The sequence below is a fragment of the Galleria mellonella genome, unplaced genomic scaffold (genome assembly GCF_026898425.1).
Source record: "Galleria mellonella isolate WM207_F2 unplaced genomic scaffold, CSIRO_AGI_GalMel_v1 utg176, whole genome shotgun sequence".
Classification (NCBI taxonomy): domain Eukaryota; kingdom Metazoa; phylum Arthropoda; class Insecta; order Lepidoptera; family Pyralidae; genus Galleria; species Galleria mellonella.
The window spans coordinates 1,253,116-1,275,286 of NW_026442019.1; positions in this window are offsets into that span (position 1 = coordinate 1,253,116).

The following is a 22,171-nucleotide window of genomic DNA, read 5'->3' on the forward strand; positions in this document are numbered from 1 at the left end:
GCCTTTAACTGTCCATTGATGAATGTAGGTCTTTCGCATCTTGCTAGTAATTGCTATGTTGTATGATTTTTTTTTATATATTGTAAATATATTTTATTCATATATTTATTTTTTTTTATAACGAGAAACACATTTCAATACATCTATAATAAAAATATAAAAGAGTTTTGTTGCATATTTCAGTTTATCTGCTCATTAGTTTTAAAGTTCGTCTAAATATTTTAATAAATTTGACCAATAGGAATAGAGAATAATTTTTCTCACAAAAGGACATGAAATAAAAAATCGCTTATAATAATAAGAATTACATACATATGTTTTTACACATAAAATGAATAAATCTTGGAAAAACACATCACTAAATTAGAAATCAGAAACAATAGGAAGGAAGCGACCTAGGATGCACCCTTGCGGCACACCCCACCGCGTTACCGGAGTTTTAATCAAAAAATAGTGGGTGTGAAACCCAAACAACAGGGGGAACAGACTTTCCCATAACGATAATGATGCAACAGTGGAAATTAAACAAAAACTGTGCATTTTTGTGTGTTCAATGCGCGCGCGACTTAATCAAACGCCAATCACGGAAATTATTTGTGTCAATATTCACACTGATTATGGGGAAGCGGTGATTTTTAACAACTGATACGTGCGGCCGATGACTTTGTCCGATTATTGGTTTTTTTTTTATTATATTTTTGGAAAATAACGGAGGGTTTTTTTTTTGATGAGTGAAAATGGTATGGTAACCCCGCCTGCTCTAACGGGATACATTGGCGGAGCACCAGTGAAGGGTGATAGATGAGAATGAAAACAGGCCAGTTAGCCCATCATGATGAATTAATCAGGAATTAACCATGACAGTTTCCAGGGGGGACCGCGAGGAGGTCGACCTGGTTGGGTATATTGCTAGCAATGAGATTCTCAGTCTCCATTACTAACAATCCCTTTTCCTCCAATAACGGAGGGTTGTAAATTATTGCCTTTTTAGTAATTTTCATTTATTTACTGAATAGTGTTGGCAGATGTTAGAAAAAACGAATTGATATTGTTAATAATTATTTTTTTATACATACAAACATATAATCCGACTAATATTATAATTGTTAAAGTTTGTATGTTCGTTTCTTAATATCCAATTCCATTGTAGTGAGCACGACTAGCTTCGAGGCACTTGAATTCTTTATGAGTAGGGGGGAAAGGAATTGTTAGTAATGCGGATTATCAGTCCCATTGCTAACAATATACCCTTACAGGTCGACCTCCCCGTGGTCCCCCCTGGAAACCATCGTGCTGAATTCTAAGTGTATTTATCACGATGGGCTAACTGGCCTGTCTTTTCATCCTCACCTATCATCCCTCACTGGTGTCTCGCCAGCGTATACCGTTAGCGCAGGCGGGGTTACCATTTCATTATCATTCATATAAAAAAGAAAAAATCTTTATGAGTACAAATTATGTCGATACGTAAACATCCATCCATTCATTGTTACAAATTTTCGTCTTATCATTGGTCTATAGATAGATTATTATTATTATTATTTTTACAAAAAATCACATCTCCCCTCTTAACGAGAGGAGATGGCAAACTAACCCCCGGCAGAAGCACAGTCAGCCGGAGTTCAGGGCCCCAGGAAGAGAAACCGGCGTACAATGCGGGCAGTATCTAAAAGCACCGCTTTCTGCATCTTTCCCGGGAGTGAGCCGCCTCGGAATTCCAACCGTCTGAGATGTTGTTCCAGACTGGTTGGGATAAGACCGTTCACCGACAAAACATCCACCAAAAACACCCTCGAGAGTGCCCGATTCATCACCACGATATCAGGTTTGTTTGCAAGAACTGTCCTGTCCGTGATTAATTTCAGCCGTTAACTGTCCACTGCTGAACTTAATTTTTCCCCATAAGGGGAGTTTTGCCAGTACTTGCCACGCTTGGCAGGCGGGTTGGCAACCGAAGTTAGGCTTTTAGAGATGTTTTAAGAGGGACGCTGCTGTCCATCCCTCGCCCTCCCTTAGCGCCTCTTACGACACACACGGGAAAGAAAGGGGTGGGTCATTTTATGCCGGGGCACACACGGCATATATAGATAGATAGACACTCTTTATTGTTTCCTCCAAAAGATTACAATAGTAAACTTATTGTAAATACGAACAATTACAAGAAATAATCACAGTGAGAAAACAATGGGCGGCCTTATCGTCGAAAGCTATATGTTTTCTTTTAATTGAAGTCTTGAAACCTATTATGTACTAGAAGGATATTTTGTACAGAAGTCATCTACTTGGGTACCTTTGTCCCACCCGTGTTTCTGTTGTGTAACAATCGTGACACTTGCACGGTTTGAAGAGTGGGATATGCCAGTGAAATTATCAGGTACGGAGGTATATCTTAGTCTTTAACAATGACAATGCGTAAAGGGTACTATTGCGGTTTGGTTTCGGTATAGAATGGACCACCCCTTCCTTTCCCATGGATGTTGTAATAAGCCACTAAAGGAACTTCATGGTCAAGGGATAAATAGCAGCGTCTTTCTTAAAATATCAAAAAAACTTAACTGCGGTCGTTAACTCGTCTGCCAGGCGTGGTGACTATAAGCAAGCCCCTCCCCCTTCTCCTTATGAAGGAGGCCTATGTTCAACCGTGATGCTGTTCATGTCTATAGTCGACGGTCACCACTTTCTATTAGGTGCACCATCGATATATTTGTCATTATAAATATCATAAGTTGGGTAAAGAGGTCTCTTCAGGGTCGGCAACGCGCGCGTAATACCTCTGGTATTGCAGGCGTTCATAGGCTACGGTAACCGCTTACCATCAGGTGGGCCGCATGCTTGTTTGCCACCTCAATGGTATAAAAAAATCATAAAAATATCGGTCATATTAGTGAGCTAATGGCTCGTCCGTAGTGGCGACATATGTGCTATGCGGGACGAGCCGAGCGCATCGCTTATATCGGCCCATTGCGCACATTGTGCAACAACCACCCGTCCCTTGCACAATCATTTTAGCAAATTACAATTGATCACGCGTTGATTTCAGTATTATAATCATTATTCTAACGATATCCGGGGTCGTTGTTGCAGAATTCGTCAATTTCAAATGAGTACAAATTGTAATATATATATATATATATATATACACACACACACATATATATATATATATATATATATATATATATATATATATATATATATATATGTATATGTTACAATATATATATATTTTTATTTAAAACCAACAGCTAGAAAATTTCATAATAAAATGTCGAATGTTTGTTACTCAGTATACGGCTGAACGGATTTCTATGAAATTTAGCACGCAGACAGACATTTGTCATAACATTTTAATAATAAAAAAAAAAAAACAATCAATCCCTTTGATATGAAGTAAAAAAGCATATATTTAAGCACCCCTATTTATTATACACGTTATATTTTTATGTTATTTTGGCTAAAATAAATAAATTAAAAAGAAATCTTTTTCTTTTGAATAATTATAAATAAATAAATTCTTTAACAAGGTTATCAGGTTACCCATACAACTTATAATTACTTATTATTAATATAAATATATTAATTATTATATATAATATTAATTACTTATTAAGAAAAAAAAAGAAATTAATTTGATGCATATCAATAACAATTACAAATAAAACATAAACAAATAAATTTAAAGACAAATGAAATACAAATAGAAATAAATTTAAAAAAAAAAAAAACAAATGAGTTTAAATTTTATTTTAAAAATAAAATACATAAAGAAAAAATATAACGATCAAGTATCAAATTATTTATGACCATACTCTGTTTTGTGATCAAGACTGCATGGTCTCGCAATAGTTAACCCCTCACGCGACGTATGGACCAAAATCGCCCACACGGAGGGTAAATTGACTGACACATAAATAGAAAACATTCTAAATGCATTATGAATATTAATTATAAAATAATTCACTCACAGCATTATAATACTATATTATAATTTGTGAAATATGCGCGTACAAGGCGATAACAATGCGCGCTCGGGTTGTGCATTTTGAATTTATTTTGTTTTTACATTAACAAAGGTGATTTTGAAGGGTTAACAGTTGAGGGTGCTTTGGTATTGTTGTATTATTAACTAGCTGTCGCCCGCGACTTCGTCCGCGTTTCCGTCGTTTTTCGTATAATAAGTAGCCTACGTCCTTGCTCACGGTTCAGTGGTTTTGATGCAACAGACACATTTCCCTTCACTGCTCTGCTCCTATTGATCGTAGCGTGATGAAAAGTATACTGTAACCTGGCCGGGAGTATGAAGAATAATTGTACCAAGTTTCGTTAAAATCGGTCGAGTAGTTTTTGTTTCTATAACGAACATACAGACAAACAGACAAAAATTTATTGATTGCATTTTTGGCATCAGTATCGATCACTAATCACCGCCTGATAGTTATTTTGGAAATATATTTCATGTACAGAATTGACCTCTCTACAGATTTATTATAAGTATAGATTATTATATATATATATATTTTTTTATAATAAAAAAAAAAATAATAATTATACTTATTTTTTGGTACTGAAATGTTTAAAATTTGTATTTAATTAAATGGGTATTAAGGTCTTATTTAGAAGAAGAAAGAAAACTGTCCATTGCTGAACATCTCTTCCATAATCCAATTCCATGCCTCTTCTTTAGACCTCAAACTATATTATTTGTCGCTATATTCAAATCTTAAATGACGCACCTTGAAATGTCCTTTGTGTGCATGTTTAAATAATAATAACAAAGACACGGACGGACAGACGGACGGACAGGCGACATTCCAACTGGCGACGCGGTTATCGCGGAAATAAATTTAGTAGGGCCTTACTGGCCCGGCTCTCGTGTCCATATCGTCGTATACAGGGTGGATTTAAAAATCCTTAGTTTAGTCTAAACTTATTATTATAAAAACCCAAGATCGACGTCAAAAGGAGGACCTTCGAAATTCGGTTGTATTTTGTTGTTTATTTATTTATTTATTTATTTCTTATTGCATTCCATAATGTGATTAATAGATAACATTTAAACTTCAATTATGGACCCTTTTGGGCACAGCGAGTACGAGAGAGGAGGACAACACTTTTTTTTCACTTTAGAAATAGTCTAAGTGTCTGTTACAATATTATCCACTCATTGAAATTGTATCACGATAAGTACGTATTAAATAATTAAAAAAAAAAAAAATTAAATCTATACTAACTCGTCACCTAGACACATTGAGAGTCTCATTCTTTCTGAATTCACATTTAGTTTCACTAAAAGTATATTTCTTTAAACGGACGCTTATGGTTTCGAATACAGCCTGTATATTAAAATACAAACAAATAGACGAGGTAAATTGGATGAAGCTAACGTTTACTCTGAACAGAGATTGTACGATGCATTGATTTCATAATTTAAGATTGTATCCCAAAAATAAAAAAAAAACCAATTCAATTGTGACGAAATCAGTTTTTTTTTATTTAAAAACTAAAGTACTGAATCGTTTTTGATAAAATCTATATTGGAACCAATCTAAAAATAACTTATTTTCAGATAAAAAAAATAATTTTCCAAATCGGTTTAACAAATAACGGAGTTATGAGGTAACGTAAACGTAAAAAAAAACAACCGATTTGAAAACCACTTTCTTTTTGAAGTCGATTGAAAAGAGCTTGTCATCGTCATCATCATGATCATCGTACCCTTACCCTTTCCTTACCCTTACCCATTATTATTTTGGGATCGGCGTAATATGTTTTTTTCTTCTTGAAATAACTTGTAAACAGGTCTATTTGTATTAAGGATATTTCTATTCTATTACTATTACCAGAGGGAGACTTTGTACAAAAGTCAATTGCTCGGGTACCTCTGTCCTATTCGTGTTTCAACCGTGAAGCAGTTGTGTTTGCATGGCTGTGTTTCGGTTTGAGGGTGGGATATGGCGTGAATTTATAGGTTACAGAGGAATAACACCTGAGTCCTCAGAAATGGCAACGTATAGGGGGTATCATGGGCGAAACAGTACACTCTGTTATGTCCATGCTACTGCTCATGTGTATAGGTGACGGTTACCACTTTCCATCAGGTGGGCCGTCAGCTTGTTTGCCATTCTAAGTTGTGTAAAAAAAAATTCTCCTGTGTCGTCCATGACACGAAAAACTGCTTTTTTTTATGTCTACTAAAAAGAAGCGATAATTTACCAAAATTAATACAAATGACGTCCAAATAATGCTTGGTCACGGCATATGCGCGGATTGGTAAAAAGACGAGCGGTATAGAGGCATAAATTGATATAAATGATTGTTTGATCTACATGGGAAAGTCATAGTCATTGTGCACAAAAAAAATACATAGATATATATATGTATATCTGTAACAGTAAGTTGTAAATCTATTTGGAAATACCAATATTGGCACAATTGAGACTTATTTAAATGCTCCATTCAAAGTTTACTCTTAGTTAAAAAATCAAATAGCTAATAAAGCGTTTTGAAAATCTTTTATATATATATATATATATATATATATATATATATATATATAGAATTTCATCGTGCCTCCGATCAAACCGGTAATTACTCCTCTCCATCCAAAGGTTGCCTGGAAGAGATCGCCTTAGCGATAAGGTCGCCCATTGTTTTCTCATTGTGATCATTTCTCGTAATTGTTTATATTTATAATAAGTTTACTATTGTAATCTTTTGGAGGAAACAATAAAGAGTATCTATCTATCAGTTCTATAGAAAATTTACCAAAATGGGTTTAGTAGTTTAGGTTTTATCTCAAAATAACTAGTTGGTTTTCCCCCCGTTGTAGGAAAAAATTGGCGTTATCGGTTTAATAGAATTGAACCCACTACCTTTGTGCAGCAATAACTCTTAAGAAAACCAGGTGGGGCGGATAACTCTTTGTACTTTAACGGAACTGTAAAAAAAATTACATCAGAAATTCCGTTTTACACAAAAATTAACTTTCACCTCTATATTGTAAGCGTTCAAGTATTTATATCCGTTTTTAATAGCGTAGGGTTTAGGGTTCCTTGTGGAAAGACCATAGATAAGACAATAATACTTCGTACATATTTTTTGTTTTAAAATATAAAAATCTGTCTGTTCTTCCGCTTATTTCTAAACCACACAATTGATTTTACTGTCATTTAATTATTTTTAAGGGAAAATTTGTATGTATAATGTATCCGTGTAAAGAGCCAGGGCGGGTAGCTAGTTAAAGTAAATAAGATTTTGTTTTACATATTGGAAAAAAGTAACAAATTTGCTGAATATATAGTGAAACATAGTGGAAGAATGTGAGGTTACACGAAATAGTACATTTACGTTATTTGAGAGACGGCACCGCTTTTATATTGACGAAACTGGAAAATGATTGTATGCAACCCCTTACTACAAATATTGACGCAATAAAATAATAAATATTCATAGTCTTGTATAACTAACTAGCAAGCCGCTTCAGCTTTGAACTTCTTTTTTAAATAAAATACAATCCATGTTACTCGCTGTAAATACACGAGTAACTTTCTGTAGTTTTTTTTTTATAAATTGTATAAGTAATTTTTGAGTTAATTCACTAATTGTGCCTACCCTAATGGAATAGAGGCGTGAGAGATATGTATGTATGTAAGAGTTGATTTATAAGAAACAAATAAACAAATCTTTCCTCTTTTTAATATTGGTTTAGGTTATAATAAGCTTCTGTCTAAAATATCAGCAGGTAGCATAAAACTCTTGGTTACATTATTACCAAATTGAAAGTCAATGATGTGGTTGCATAGATTTCATATAAATGTTCTCTGTTTAAAGTGTCTGGTTGTTATTTAAATGAAAGTGAATTTGTTACCTCTTGACGCCTTATCGGCTCAACTAGTAAATGAATGGAAACTCTTTATTGTTGCCTTCAAAGAATGATACAGATAATAAAAATAAATAGATACATACTCTTTATCGTTTCCTCCATAAGATTACAATAGTAAACTTATTATAAATACAAACAATTACAAGAAAATGTTACACTAAGATAACAATGGTTGGCCTTATCGCTAAGAGCGATCTCTTTTAGGCAACCTTTGGGTGGACAGGAGTTTTTTCAAAACTCACACTCGTTTTTTAATTAATCACAGTCAATAAACTTAACCTGATCACGTTGAGAAATTTGTGAACAAAGCCGGTATTAATAATAACTGGCAGAGAATTTACAGGTACCCGTAACCGGCGAGCGTGTATGAAAAGATTGATGAATGTGGAAGAAGCGAAAAAGGTTTGTTTGAATCGAAGCATTTGGCGTTTCATTGCTTCTGCCTATCCTAATGGGAGATAGGCGTGACAGATATGTATGTATGTATGAATTTACATGGTACAGAGGAATAACACCTGAGTCCTCAGGAATGGCAACGCACTGGGGGTATCATGGGCGAAACAGTATACTCTGTTATGTCCACAGTGTTGCTCATGTCTATAAGTGACGGTTGCCACTTTACATCACTCATTTTGCCATTCAAAGTTGCATAAAAAACCTACGGAACTCAGCATATTCATCGTTTCACGCTTGGTCATTTTTTCTCGTCTATTTCCATCTCAGACGAGCCGCGGACGAAAGTATGGATGCGTCGCGTGTCTCGAAGATTTATTAGTCTGTGGTAAAGTGGTTTGGACGTAAAAAAAATTACATCTGGCGTGTATGAGTAGCATGTGATCCATTCATATTTCACGGCGTCTTGTAATAGTGCTGAATTTATGTGACGGCCCACCTGATGGAAAGTGGTAACCGTCGCCTATAGACATGAGCAGTACCATGGACATTATACTGTTTCGCCCATGATACCCCCCATGCGTTGCCATTCCTGAGGACTCAGGTGTTATTCCTATACATACTATTCATATACATATGTATGTAGTACTTATTACCAGATTTTACCCAATTTAGTCCCTGTGATCCGGATTATTTATATTCCGGATATTTTAGATAGATAGATAGACAGATAGATACTTTTTATTGTTTCCTCCAAAAGATTACAATAGTAAACTTATCTTCTATCTATACTTATAATAAATCTGTAGAGAGGTCAATTCTGTACATGAAATATATTTCCAAAATAACTATCAGGCGGTGATTAGTGATTGATACTGATGCCAAAAATGCAATCAGTAAAATTTTTGTCTGCCTGTCTGTATGTTTGTTATAGAAACAAAAACTACTCGACGGATTTTAACGAAACTTGGTACAATTATTCTTCATACTCCCGGGCAGGTTATAGTATAGTTTTAATCACGCTACGATCAATAGGAGAAGAGCAATGAAGGGAAATGTTAAAAATGTCCATGCGCGCGACAACGGTACGGGCCGCTAGTTATAAATATAAACAATTACAAGAAATAATCACAAGAGAGAAAACAATGGGCGACCTTATCGCTAAGAGCGATCTCTTCCAGGCAACCTTTGGATGGAGAGGAGTAATTATAAACAGTTTGATCGGAGGCACGATGAAAATTCTATTATTTCCAAATATGGAGATGTGATACATGTAATAATGTAAAAATATATCCCTACTCATTATATTTATTTATTTACACTTAAAAAACCGGCAGCACACCTGCAATGCCTAGGTGTTGTGGGTGATCATGGGCGGCGGTAGTCACTTACCATCAGTTGAGCCGCATGCTCGTTTGCCTCCTTCTTCTTCTTTTCATTTAAGAGTTTCCTCTTGTCGGTGCAATTAATTCAAGCATCTTCTTCCAGCCAGCTCTATCCCAGGCCATATCCTTGACCTCCCTATACGACATGACATCTAGTGTTTCCTTTATCTGTCCCATGTAGTTATTCCACGGCCTTCACTTTCCTCTTTTGCCCTCTATTTTTCCTTCTACTATGCTCTTCAAAATATAGTCATATCGTATAAGGTGGCCCAGCATTTCACCTCTTCCCGTACGTATTAATATATATATATATATATATATATATATATATATATATATATATATATATATATATATATATATATATATATATATATATATATATTTACTGTGTATATCTATTTACGTTTATTATTATTTGTGTGCTGTAAGTAATGCAAATAAATTATATATTTATCTATATGGAATAAAATATTAAAAAGTTGAGTCCAACAGATCACCTCCATTTTGGAAGTCGGTTAAAAATTAAGTTAATGCACCCATTCCTGTATATTTGCTCAACATATGGCGTGCGGTAGCTGCCACGATAATGTAGTGCTTTTAAGCAAGTTTGTTCACAGCACAGATAGACAAGCGAATTATGATATTAGTGATAAGGTATCTTTATTGAAGGGTTCGTTTTACGCATTGCAGGAAACAGGCAGGCAAGTGCGAGTTGGCACTCGAATCGATGGTTCAATCCCTAATCATTTCTAATATTATAAACTATCTTGTAATGGGGGAAAGGGATTGTTAGCAATGGAGTTTGACAGCCCCATTGCTAGCAATATGCCCTATTAGGTCGACCTCCACTTGCTTCCCCCTGGAAACCATCGTGAACAATCCTTGTTGAATTCGTCACGATGGGCCAACTGACCTGCTTCATCCTCACCTATCATCTTTCACTGGTGCCCCGTCAGCGTATCCCGATAACGCAGGCGGGGTTACCATTCCATTATCATCCATTAAAAAAAAAACTATCTTGTAATTGTTTATATCTATTGTTATAATAAGTTTACTATTGTAATCTTTTGAAGGAAATAATAAAGAGTATCTATCTATCTATCTGTCTATCTATCTTTTAGCATACTATTTCGTACGCGTCGATTTCATATGTAGTTTTAGTTCCCAAGTTGAGGAATGCCATAAAAAGAAAAGGAGAGGGAAACTTCGAAGGGGCGTGCTGTTTTTTTTTTATACAACTTAGAATGGCAAACAAGCTGACGGTCCACCTTATGGAAAGTGGTAACCGTCGCCTATAGACATGAGCAGTACCATTGACATAACAGAGTATACTGTTTCGCCCATGATATCCCCCATGCGTTGCCATTCCTGAGGACTCAGGTGTTATTCCTCTGTACCCAGTAAATTCACGCCGTATCCCACCTTTCAAACCGAAACACAGCCATGCAAACACAACTGCTTCGCGGTTGAAACACGAATGGGACAAAGGTACCCGAGCAATCGACTTTTGTACAAAGTCTCCCTCTGGTAAACTTTAATTTACTTAATAATATGAGTAGGTAACTAGTTAGTAGAAGGAAAATTTGTTAGTCAGGTAATTCGCTCTTAGTAACTTAGCTACATTTCACGGGACTACTTAGAAGTTTCTAGATTTAATAGATCTAATAAACTGAGGTGACCCCCCCAGACCCGAAACTATTTCACAGGGTCAAAACAAATCCACCTAACTTCAAATTTGGATTTACATTTTATATTACCTTATCACTAACATCGTAAAGTTCACTTTTCAATAACATCACAAACACTGCAATTACCATAGACTTAAATGTAAATAGATATCGTAACTCTGTGTACATTGCATGCCAATTTTTAGTTCCAAGTCGGCTCATTATATTCGGGTTAGGCACTAGTTAACCCCACCTTATAGATATAAGATATTATATTTAAACCTGTAATGCTGTTAAGTCAAACTAAAATTTCACTAGTGGATCTATGACTGATTTACATTTGGCATTCTGTAATCAAGTAAGATCGATGACAGCGCCATTTTGTTAAGGTGGTAACGTAGTGAATTTTTTTTTAAATGGTGATAATGGAATGGTAACCCCACCCGTGCTATCGGTATACACCGGTGGGGCAGCAGTAAGAGATAATAGGTGAAGATAAAGCAGGTCAGTTAGCCCATCGTGACGAATTCTACAAGAATTGTTCACGATGGTTTCCAGGGGGAACCACGTGAAGGTCTACGTAATAGGACATATTGCTAGCAATGGGGCTGTCAAACTCCATTGCCAACAATCCCTTTCCCCCTGACTTAGTGAACTGAAGTAAATGTGCTACCATTTTTAGAAACTTACATACTTTAGTTTCCAAAATTCATTTCCGTTCACGTTATTAGTTTATTACAGTCGTTAGCTGTCCACTGCTGAATATAGACCTTCCCTTTAAGGTGGATTTTGCCAGTAGTTGCCAGGATTGGCAAGCAGGTTGGCAACCGCAGTTAGACTTTGGTGATGTTTTAGAAGAGACGCTGTTGCCCATTCCTCAACCATTCACCATAACCTTAATGACATCTACGGGAAAAGAAAGGATAGCCAAATCTATACAGGGACCATACGACAATTTCGTTTATTTATAATTCCCAAAACTTACGGATATGAAAATTAAATTAAGTGAAAATATAGATGAAGTTAAAGTAAAATGCGAATTTTTACCGAAAAGTACAGCTGAACTATTTTTTTTTTTAATTTAAAAAGTTTTTACTAATGTGAGCCAATAGCGGACAAAATGACCGTGATCTACGCAGGTCACACATTTCATATCAACTGAGGTTATTGCGCCATCTGTATACATCTACATCTGTGGTAATCACATATCAGCTCGATAAGGCGGAGCGCACACTGACTCTTGATAGATGATAATGCCTCGTGCACACTGAGATAATAGGCTGGAGCGTTTTGTAAACATAGCCTTATCTTCATGCTTGGAGTGCTCTCTGTTCGATACATTCAGAATTTATCGATGAACGCTTAACATAAAAGGTAATGTTTGTACAGATAAATAGATTGGACGTTGTGAATAATAATGTCGGTGCGTGTACGGGGGCACTCGGCGATTGGTCGATCAACATGGTGAAGCAATTATTGCGGTTGCACTTTGGATGGGTGGCCTTGTTGCCAGCATTCAGTGTGATCGTAGAAGCAAAGTAATACTTTCAACCGACTTGGAAAAAGGAGGTTTTCAATTCCATTGTAACCATCGTGCTTGAGTTCCAGGTGTATTCGTCACGATGGGCTAACTGACCTGCCTTTACATTCTCACTTATCATCCCTCACTGGGGGTTACCATTTCATTATAATGCATTAAAAAAACTGCTATATCATCAGTTGGGCCGTATGCTTGTTTGCCACCTCAGTGGTATAAAACAGACAACTTTTTTTTACAGATTCTGTCCATTTATTTTCTTAAAAAAGTAACAATTATTAATTACTCTGTAAATAAACTTCACCGAGCGCGGAGATGAGAGGACGTATGGAGATAACCAGATCGCCGGATCGTGCAGCGACATGGCGTGACAAACAGACGGGCTTTGTTCATAATCGCTTGGTATATATATATACATGGGCGCCCGGCCGCTGCCTTGTTGTACAGATCGTGGGAAATTGACTTGGAATTGGATTTATTGGTAACTAGCTTTTGACCCGCTACTTCGTACTGTTAGTGTGGGACATATATATATATATACATACTATATATATACATACTATATATATATATATATATATATATACATACATTTGGCGTTCCATTGTTTCTGCCTACCCTAATGGGAGACAGGCGTAACAGATATGTATGTATATATGTCAGATTCATCATTCATTCATTGAATGTCTTGACACTGGCAGTTTGTTCGCCGTTCCTGGACTTTAAAAAAAAAAACTACATTAACAGCCTCAAGGTTTACGCAACGAGTCGTAAGAGATGTATCCACTTACCCACAGTAGGCATAGCGCGGCGCGGCGAGAAATTAAAAAAAAAAACCAAAAGAGCAGCTACGAGCAGTTATTACCGCCGCCACAATGGCGGCCGAGTTTGATAATATGGGATTAGAGTTGGTGTTACCCATTGTGATACCAACCTACTGTGGAGCGACAACGGATGCTTTCTTCAAGGATTCTCTTTAGATGTTTTTTTTTATTAACATAAAAGCTCTTTTCCGATTGGTATTTTTTTATACAAATCGTATGTGATGTTATCATATTTTTTTAACCATTATGCTTACAATAACTTTTTTTTTATACAACTTAGAATGACAGACAAGCTGGCGGCCCATCTGATGGAAAGTGGTAACCGTCGCCTATAGACATGAGCAGTACCATGGACATAACAGAGTATACTGTTTCGCCCATGTTACCCCCCTATGCGTTGCCATTCCTGAGGACTCAGATGTTATTCCTCTGTACCCTGTAAATTCACGCCATATCCTTCAAACCGTTTAAAATTTTACAAAGACTTCAATAATAACATCAAATTCAAATTATCTTTCTTCGAATAGACTTTTTAATTTTTTTTTTAATTTACTGTAGGATTTTGTGTATGGCAACTCTTTAGACATACCCTTTTTTTTCATAAAAACTAAAATCACTATTAGACAGTTTTTCATTTTCATTCAAACTGAGAATATAGCGTAAAAGAAAGAGACAAAACAGTTCAATATGTAAAATAGGTATTTTTTAACGGATGATAATGGAATGGTAACCCCACCCCACCCTCGCTATCGGTATACACAAGCGGGGCACCAGTGAAGGATGATAGGTGAGAATGAAGCAGGTCAGTTAGCCCATCGTGACGAATTCAATAAGAATTGTTCGTGATGGTTTCCAGGGGGAACCACGTGGAGGTCGACCTAATAGGACATATTGCTGGCAATGGGGCTGTCAAACTCCATTGCTAACAATAACGACAGTAGATAAAAAAAAATAAAGGAATAGAGAATCTTTTTCTTTTTTATTTGTTTGTATTTCTTTTGCGCGTAAAGACATTTGAAAAGACACGCAAAATATTTCAGTATGGCTGACTGGCACGTATTATTGCCAGTTTCGAAAACTCAACACCAAATCCACAGAAAGCAGTAAAAACCGTCGACAGCTCCAGATCACCAACAAAATGAACAATCCGAATCGTCCCGCGGTAAACAAGCGCTTTTTTAGGGTTCCGTACCAGAAAGGAACAAACCCTATTATGGTACTACTTTATCTGTCCGTCCGTTCGTTTGTCACAGCATTACGGGTATATGTTTGGAACTACAAATAATATCGATTTTAAATTTGGAATAGTTTTTCATATGATTAATTCGCATATATTACAATTACATTTAAAAAAATATTTTCTTTGTCCAGAAAGGATATTTAAAATTTTTAATTAATCCACTAATCCAAGTGAGATATCAAACGAAAGAGCTTGTATGTTTTAAAATTGGTTGTTATTTATTTTTTTGTTGCCTACTTTTTCAGTTATGACCGCAAACGTGAGAATAAAATCATTCCTCCTTATTTCCATAGTTTGTGAAGCAAAAAATTTGAAATAATTACATCTTATAAATCATCGTACTGCCAATATTATGGGAAAATAAAACAAAGTTTTAAATTAGCACTGTTTTTGAAAAATTATCGAAAAAAACCTTCAAAAACAAATTCAATTATGCGGTCCAGTTTTTAACCATAAAATAAGAAATTACGTGTTCTTAAAGCAATAATAATAACTATTTTTTATATGGGTGAAAATGGCGGAGCACCATGGATGAAGGGTGATAGATGAGAATGATAAAGAATGAAAACAGGCCAGTTAGCCCATCATGATGAATTCATCATGAATTAACCATGATAGTTTCCCCGGCGGGGCACCATTGAGAAGTAATAGATGAGAATGAACCAGAGCGAATGGAGGTCAACCTGACGGGGTATATTGTTAGCATTGGGACTTATAGTTCGCATTACTAACAATCCCTTCTGCCCCATTAACTATTAGGTCCCTATTTCGTATTAGAAAAGCAATAAAGGCCACTTTATGTCATATATGTATTAAATTGTACGGAATGCACTGTTTGTGAGTCCAACTCGCACTTGACCGACATTTTTGTTGTAGCAACAGCGTCCGGGCGGGAGCCGCCGCGCCGCCCGTGAGATCGGATTTACGTAATCGCATGATTCGTGCGACGGGCGTAAAATCCGCCGGATTGTGTCCGCGCTCTTATACCTAGTGTCGGATCAATTTTTTGTTTCATTTCAAATGTGTAATACAGGATGTATTATTACCTATAGCCTGATTCAATAGGGTTCAATACCATGGGCTAACTGACCTACCTTACAATCCCTCACTGGTGCCCCGCCAGCGTATACCATATTAGTTTGAGGGAAAAGGCTTGTTTAGTAATGGTTTATAGCGGCTTCAGGGGAGAAAGGGATTATTAGTAATGGAGACTGAGAATCCCATTGCTAGCAATATACCCAACCAGGTCGACCCCCTCGCGGTTCCCCTTGGAAACTATCATGGCTACATGGAACCACGATGGTTTCCGTAGAGACCTCGTGGAGGTCGACCTGTCAAGGTATATTGTCGCAATGAAGTCGCTAATTTTTTTTATGGGTGAAAATGGTATGGTAACGGTAACTCCGCCTGCACTAACGGAATACGCTGGCGGAGCACCAGTGAAGGGTGATAGGTGAGAATGAAAACAGGCCAGTTAGCCCATCATGATGAATTCATCAGGAATAAATCATGATAGTTTCCAGGGAGAACCGCGAGGAAGTCGACCTGGTTGGGTATATTATTAGCAATGGGATTCTCAGTCTCCATTACTAACAATCCCTTTCCCCCCCCCCCCCCGGCGTGCCATGTTAGCGAAGACAATTTGTGCCTACCTAAAAATGTACCTTAAGAAATTTTAATACCTTATTTAATCCACCATCTTCAAAATAGGTACTAATAAAATCGATTACACCCCTAACGCTCCAGCCCCTCGCCTGAGGCATGTTTTCTTTTAATTTTTTTTTTTATTGTTACCATTCCCAAATCTCTCATCATCTAATACAGATACAAAATGACATCTAATGGCGCCAATCGATGTGTTAAACGCGCCCTATATTTTGACAAAAGAGGTTCTAATATAATCTTCTTAACTTTTTTTTTTTCGAACGACAAAGACATTCTATCACGGACAGCCATACTTTTGCTCTTTTGTCGGCTTGTGCAACGCTTTTACGGGATTCACGAACAAAAACTACAAAGAATATAAAATTGTCTTTTTGTCAGCGTTGAATAGTTACCTGATGTTTATTCTCGGCTATACAGTAGCTGCTTAATATATTATGTTTACGTACTGGCCACTGACAATTTTGTAAGCACTGGCCGGTAACAATTTGTTCTATTTATTCTTTCAATGAATAAATTAGTGTTTAACCAACTCGCTTGCGTATCACTACAGTAGAAATTACCTACGTTATATATTTTTAATGAGATAAAAATGATCATTTACTTTTTTTATTCATTCTTTGTTGCACAATAAAAATTTATACAAGTGGCGAGCTTAATGCCATATGGCATTCTCTACCAGCTAACCATTGAGTAAAGACAAAAAGCATATGAAGAACAGTAATGGTGAAAATGATATGACGTAATTATTGTAATATGCTAAAATATCCCGCCTATGCTTTAATCGTAATTTTTTTATACAACTTAGAACGACAAACAAGCTGACGGCCCACCTGATGTAAAGTGGTAACCGTCGCCTATAGACATGAGCAGTACCATGGACATAACAGAGTATACTGTTTCGCTCATGATACTCCCCATGCGTTGCCACTCCTGATGACTTAGGTGTTATTCCTCTGTACCCTGTAAATTCACGCCATATCCCACCCTTCAAACCGAAACACAGTCACGCAAACACAACTGCTTTACGGTAGAAACACGAATGGGACAGAGGTACCCAAGCAAACGACTTTTGTACAAAGTCTCCCTCTGGTGTAAAATAAGTACACCGATAAACGACGTGATGTCTTGTAGACAGATTAAATTGAAAATATTTGAAATCAGAACACAGAATGGAATGCAAATTTGAATTTAAATAAAATGAGATGTAAATTTTCTGAAAGATGTAGTAGATGTAGGGCGAGGGATGAGCAGCAGCATCCGTCTTAATACATCTCTAAAGGCCTATCTGCGGTTGCCAACCCGCCTGCCAAGCGGGGCAACTACTAGCCAAACTCTTCTATTGGGAAGGCTAAGTCTAATGGTGGACAGTGAACGGCTGAAATAATAAATAAAAATGTAAATTTTGGTTAATAACGTAACACAAAGAAAAAAAAGCTGTGGATAATATGACACTAACACGGGAATGAAACATTTCGATTGCAAAAGAATAACAAAAATCGGTCAGAATTAACGACGTAATTACGTAACATGGCTACATAAAATATATACGACTTGAGAACTGTGTTTCTATTCTTTTTTTCATAAAATTGAGAACTATTGTGAAAGTCAATATGCAGAAACAAACCTACTGAGTTATTTTTTATTCAAGCATTTTTCGTTACTCCATTGAATATTGATATTAAATGAATGTGACCCATATTTTTTCAACTATTTAGTAACATTTTTTCGCTAAATAGAAATGACAATCAATTTTCTACTAATAAGATTGTCAACGTGTGAGGTTGTCACCGAAAAAATAAGAAAAAAGCCCTTTGGCGCCAAATGTTCGCGCCAAATGTCATTAAGACTGCGAGCCATAGATAAAAGATGGCCATTGATGATAAAGTTATCTACGGTAATTGGCAGATGTGTCGATTGAGATTTTTTATAAAACAAAACGACCTCTATATTAAGCGAAATAAGAGCCATGTAAAAAAGTTCCCATAAGATGTAGGTACTTAAATACGTAGACAACGGAAGGAAATCGAAAAAGTATGGGCTAAAGATGCATATACGTACAGCTGAGTATTTTTTATTTAGCTCACTAAGTAAATTAAAAAAAAAAATCTAAAAATAATCTGTATATGTAACAGAGAATGTTGAAAGATTGACTGACTGACGTATATGCGTCAATCAGTCAATCTCAACGTACAGTCGAAATCACTGAACCTAGAATCTTGAAATTTTGCTGATAGGTATTTTATAGAGCGTAAGTGCTTTTGAAAATATATTTTCTAAGAGGGTAAAACGGGGATTTTTATTTATTTATTTAGGTTCACCAACAAATTGTTTCCACAAAATAATGCAAATATATATACGATTATGGAGCTTAGAACTAAGTGTAACATGTATAACAATAAGTACAGAGAAATATAGCGTATAGCGATAGCGCAGGCGGTGTTACCATTCCATTATCATGCATTTAAAAAAAAACCCAGTGCTACTTATTGTATCAGCTGTTATCTGTCCACTGTTGAACGTACACAAGTTTAGAGGGAGACTGTACAAAAGTCGATTGCTTGGGTACCTCTGTCCCATTCGTGTTTCAACCGTGAGACAGTTGTGTTTGCATGGCTGTGGAATAATATCCGAGTCCTTAAGAATGGCAACGCATGGGGTGTATCATGGGCAAAACAGTAAACTCTGTTATGTCCATGGTACTGCTCGTGTCTATAGGCGACGGTTACCACTTTTCATCAGGTGGGCCATCAGCTTGTTTGCCATTCTAAGTTGTATAAAAAAAAAAGCTTACAACTATTATTAAATGCTTAACAACTAACAACTAAAGCCACCATATCCACAAGCAGATCCAGCAGCACGACTCATTTTATATATTTATAGATATTTCGTACAAAAACAATTGGAGTATCAAAATTAATATCGACCTGGTCACTGCAGCTGTTTATAATCTTACAGAACCTTACTATTGGAGAATTACTACCCAGAACAGTTCTTCTAAACAGGATTGACAGTTTGTATGGAATATCGTAAGTTTAGAAGTTCTTTTTTAATAGATGATAATGGTATGGTAACCCCGTCTGCGCTAACGGTATACGCTGACGGGGCACCAGTGATGGGATGATAGGTGAGAATGAAAAGGCAGGTCAATTAGTCCATCGTGATTAATGTGCCTGGAGTTCAGCACGATGGTTTCCAGGGGAGACTACGTGGAGGTCGACCTGACAGGGTATATTGCTAGCAATGGGACTGAAAGTCCGCATTATTAATAATCCCTTCACTCCGGCAGTTTAGAAGTTAGACACGTAATGTTATTGATTTTTACTCATGGTTGAAAATAAAATCCGCCTGAAATCGCAAGCGAAGTCGCTGGCAAAAGCTAGTTTAAGAATATATAAGGTATTTAAAAATATTTTTCAAATAAGAAGTTAATTCAATCTCAGTCAACTCAAATTCAGGAGTGTCACGTGCACATTGCCGACCCTGAAGAAACCTTAATATATATATATATATAATAATAATAAGTATTTTATAAGTACAGTGGCGGATTTGCAGTGTTGACCGTCCTAAGCCTTAATCCATTGGGGGGAAAATTGGAGACTAAGAATCCCATTGCTAGCAATATACCCAACCAGGTCGACCTCCTCACAGTCCCTGGAAACTATCATGATTTATTCCTGATGAATTCATCATGATGGGCTAACTGGCCTGTTTTCATTCTCATCTGTCACCCTTCACTGGTGCTCCGCCAGCGTATCCCGTTAGCGCAGGCGGGGTTACCATACCATTTTCACCGATCAAAAAAAAGCCTAAATCTATGTAGTTAAGTACCAGCCACCCCTTTCTCAGCACCCATCATATTGAGTACATAATGAATTTACTTTTTTGTCAACTTTTATCGAAATCGATTCATGAATTTAATTAACTATAATATTTGCTAGTTTGTAATATTTTCCAAGGTTTCTTTTAGTTATACTTACTTTGAGTTATTTCTTATTATCATCAGTGAATTTTTTTGTCACGACTGGCCGCCTTAGGCCCCGGCCTCCTGGGCCTTAAGGCAAATCCGCCACTGCATAAGTATATATAGCATAGTAATTAAGGCACTTAGCTTTACTATTCCGGGGTTAATGGGTAACTGCATAGCGCTCATAAACGTCCACCCCACACAGAGAGAATGAATAGTCGGCAATCAATAATCGGCCGGTCGTTTCCGCCGGTCAGCCGCTTCCCGCTTCCGTTTCCGGTCTTCCGGGGTACCAGATACTTGGCAGAGGGGAATTAATTCCTTTGTCTCGTTTTAAATACACGAACGATGCCTACGATTGATACAAGAATCATGATAATGCATCGTGAAATCTTAAGAAAGTATGTGGGATTTGTTTCCTTTGCCTATCCTGTAAAAGAATGAAGACAAAAAAAAGTTTAATATTATTTCCTAATATAGAGTACGTAGATACCTATGTTATTTAAGAGTCAGCGCTCCACTTATATTGACGAAACTGGTAAATTATTCTATGCAACTTTCTAAGTATCATTAATCAGTATAGATTTAAAAAGAGAAAAATAATATCCATAGATGTGAATTTATGAATATTTTTTTTGTTATTTTCATGTGTGGACGTGTAGAATTGGATTGAGACTTTAACCTGTGAAATGACAAAGAGAGGAAAAATGTAGATTCAAAAGAAAAAAAAATATTTAACTCGATGTCTACTTGCTACTGCTTATGTCTATAGGCGACGGTTACCACTTTCCGTCAAGTGCGCCGTCATCTCGTTTGCCATTCTAAGTTGCATAAAAAAACTTATTTAATTATTAAATTTATATTTAAAAAATGTGAGCCACTGAAAATTACTAATACGCACTAAGACACTCGAGGCCGGGGCACTAGCCGTTCGGACCCCGGTATAGAAGGAGCCATCCCTTCCTTTCCCATGAATGTCGTAAGAGATGATTAAAGGAGGACGAGGGATGGGCAGCAGCGTCCCTCTTAAAACATCTCTAAAAGCCTAACTGCGGTTGCCAACCCGTCTGCCAAGCGTGGCAACTACTGGTAAAATACCCTCTTATGGGGAAGATATCCAGCAGTGGACAGTTAACGGCTGAAATAATAATAATAATAACTAAAATAAAATTTGCATGCCTTTAAATAAGACGAAATATGTTTCTTTATTATTTTTTCTATATTTCAAGCAAATATTAACATAATAATTAAATTAAAGAGAAATAATAATATTAATATTGTTAATTCTCTTTTTTTTTTTAATAAAAATATGACCAATTAATTTTAATTTAAACCGTTAACATGTTAGTTACCACAGAAATGAACCCGTCAACGTACCACCATCAAGAAGTCACGAAAAACAAACGGGAAACTAGTATATTGTGAACTAACAAAGACGTTTCCCGCACACACTAATATAGAACGTTCTGTCTGTCTGTTAATTGTCCGTAGCAGCATCTAATTGAATTACACTCGGGAATGGGCACTGCCTACTGTCACTCGATAATAACTTGGGCAATCTCGCTTTTGTTTTATAAGGAGTTAAAAATGTCGGCTTGTTCTGTGTAACGC